This window comes from Amblyomma mixtum, chromosome 4 (genome assembly GCF_055824585.1).
Source record: "Amblyomma mixtum isolate Tamu chromosome 4, ASM5582458v1, whole genome shotgun sequence".
In the NCBI taxonomy this organism is placed as follows: Eukaryota; Metazoa; Arthropoda; class Arachnida; order Ixodida; family Ixodidae; genus Amblyomma; species Amblyomma mixtum.
This window is the reverse complement of record NC_143015.1, coordinates 18,937,565-18,940,760: the sequence shown is the minus strand read 5'-3', so window position 1 is coordinate 18,940,760 and position 3,196 is coordinate 18,937,565. Positions and strand designations below refer to the sequence as shown.

Below are 3,196 nucleotides of genomic sequence, written 5' to 3'. Positions count from 1 at the left end.
GGCACTTTATTCAAAATAGAGGCTTCTTTCAGTTTCTTTTGAAATATTAATGTTGGGGGAGCCATTTCACCTGCTACTGTTGAGCCGCGAGTGCCTTTAAAAAAACACCTGGCATATTTGGCTTGTATAACATTATATTGCGTTACATTATTTCGGCGGTGGTACGGCCTGTTCGGAACTCTGCCGCGGCATTCCCTTAAAAAGCTCTGCTGCCATGCAGCAATACGGCAATACTCCACCGGCATCTGCCACCCATGCAGTCATCCTTTCGCGCTCGAAAGATACCGGTACGTTCTCCATCGCAGAGAGCGTTGATGTACTTATGAGCGGACATGGCATGGGCGATCCACTTGCATGATGGCCAACACCATATCATACCTCAAGGGCACGGCTAGCGCGTGGTTCAATACGCACGAAGACGAACTCAGGATCTGGGATGTCTGCAAGAAGAAGCTTCACGGCATCTGGAGGGCAGCTTGTATTCCGACTGCGGCTTTGTATTCAGTTTTGACGCCGAATTTCCGACACATTGCTGTGTTGGCATCTAAGCGCACGGAGGCCTTGTGGAAACTGAAGTTAGCTGGGCAGGTCTGCATATTAGGTGAAAGACATCCTAGGACCGATGGGGTCCACATTTATTGTTTGATCAGGTTATATAAGAAGTGTCTTTTGGCGGGCTTAATGTGGTGACATTATTTTTCGCCACCCAAGGGACAAAGGACAAGACAAGTTCAGACACGGCGCTGATTCTCAAACGGCGAGAAAAAGCAAGGACAGAAGATGAAAGAAAACTCTCCGTTTGTCCTCTATGTTTCGCGGAGTTTTAAAATTAACATGTTGCATACTTGCGAGCATGCATCCGAAAACTTTCACCTGGACCAAGCTCACAAAAGATCCCTTATTAAAGGCGGGCCATCTAGATGTCATGATTTTGCGATAAAACACTTATCCATAACAAGAAATCGAGTTAGCGACCATATGGTATTAAAAAGACCATGAGTGTACGATGCGGGGCTAGTTGGTGTGACATAATATTAGAACATTATTACGTCTAGAGGACAAGACAAAACACAGGACTCGACTGGACTAACTGTTTATAGAAGTAAAGTATAGGTTGTTTCATCAACAACAACTTGCATGCGTGCTGACAAAGCACACAAGGATGTACTCAAGCAAATAAAACAAAGGAAGGGGAATGAGGGGCTCGTTATAAATATGAGAGTTCTAAGCCAGCAGCCACAGAAACCAAGGGAGAGAGGGGATTTTTTTTAATTAATTTATTTATTTTGTGCTGCTGTTCGATTTAGAATCCTACTGAATATGTTATCGCTTAAAGCTAATTGATTAGGAAAGCAGACGAAAAAAGAACCACATGCCGCCGGTGGGATCCGAACCCACGACCTCCGAATTACGCGTCCGGAGCTCTACCGCTGAGCTACGGCGGCGGCTGTCAAATCTTCTGCTTTCGGGGGTATTTATGTTTACAAATAGCCTAACATTGAGAGTGTTCATCAGCGCCACCCACGTTCTTAAGCGGCGGACGTAGCACGTCCTGTGTTACCGCTGATGTGACGTAGAACGTCATCGAACGGCGAGGGTGGAAGCTGTGTGAGAACCCTTTTATGCTTCCTATGGCGTCAAGACTGCCCGAACCGAGGCCCACGCTAAGCAATTAAGCAAACAAGGGAAGGGGAATGAGGGGCTCGTTATAAATATGAGAGAAGCCAACAGCCACAGAAACCAAGGGAGAGAGGGGATTTTTTTAAAACTAATTTATTTATTTTGTGCTGCCGCTCGATTTAGAATATTACTGAATATGTTATCGCTTACAGCTAATTGATCAGAAAAGCAGAAGAAAAAACAACCACATACCGCCGGTGGGATCCGAACCAACGACCTCCGAATTACGCGTCCGGTGCTCTACCGCTGAGCTACAGCGACGGCTGTCAAATCTTCTGCTTTCGGGGGTATTTATGCTTACAAATAGCCTAACCTTGAGAGTGTTCATCACTAGTTTGCATAATTGCTTAGCGAGCGCCTCGGTTCTGGCAGCCTTGACGCCATAGGAAGCATAACAGGGTTCTCACACAGCTTCCACCCTCTCCACTCGATGACGTTCTACGTCACATCAGCGGTAACACAGGACGTGCTACGTCCGCCGCTTAAGAACGTGGGTGGCGCTGATGAACACTCTCAAGGTTAGGCTATTTGTAAATATAAATACCCCCGAATAAGCAGGTAGAAATTTCTGTGCTTCTTGCAAACTTCCGCAGCATTGTTCTCAAACCTGACACCGTGAAAGGCTTAATTTTTACCTGCTGTCCAGATATCATTCTTGGCATCGAGACATGGCTAACGCGCGACGTTTCCAACAGCGATCTATCGCTTCCTGAATACCTAACTGTTTTTGTAATGACAGGAAAGAGGGAAGGGGAGGAGGTGTAATGATCGTCATACGGTGTGATTATCAGCCATGTTCCGTCGCCTTTGACACGTGTCTTGAGCTGTTGCGTGTCATGGTTCGGCTCAAATGTGTCACATATATCATAGGTGTATTTGAGTAAAACACGTTTTTGGGCAAGTTGGTAACATTCTTGATTCATATTGCAAGATACAGAATGTTACCAACTTGCCCAAAAACGTGTTTTACTCATCCGTGTTTTTTGCGTGTTCTTTCTACGTGTGTTTGTGCTTCTTCGCTGCAATATGAATCAAGAACATAGGTGTATGCTACCGGCCTCCAAACAGTCGTCCCGAATTTGTCGATCTGCAGGAATATGTTGATCATAAAAAAATGAACCGCATTCTAAGAGACCTAGCGCATATTTCTGAAACCACCTTTGAGAGTCGTACGACAAACGAAAATTGGTTGTTATTTCGCGATAGGTTCAAGGAAATCGAACATGCCTGCATGCCAAAATCACAGGTCAAAACAAGAACTTACGCCCCCTGGTTCCAAAGAGATGTTAAGAAGTGTCTTAGCATAAACAAAAGAGTGTACTGGAGAGCTAAGAAAGTTAACTTTGGCAGCGCCTGGCAGCAGTACAAAGTCGTATCTGCTACGACTGAAATCGTGTTAAAGGAGGCTAAAACAATTTTTTTAGCCACACTTTACCCGACTTGTTAAGAAGTAGCACAGTAAAATTCTGGCAAGTGATAAACCCTAAGAGCGGCTATGAGATACCAGTATTGAAAG

At 45.1% G+C, this 3,196-nt stretch overlaps 1 non-coding gene across 1 annotated transcript; it reads right to left on the bottom strand.

Annotated features, from left to right (window-relative positions):
* Positions 1–1,373: 1,373 nt before the first annotated feature.
* Positions 1,374–1,445, bottom strand: TRNAT-CGU (transfer RNA threonine (anticodon CGU)). Its single transcript has one exon. It is a non-coding gene; the product is annotated as a tRNA-Thr (tRNA).
* Between the last annotated feature and the right edge of the window lie 1,751 nt (positions 1,446–3,196).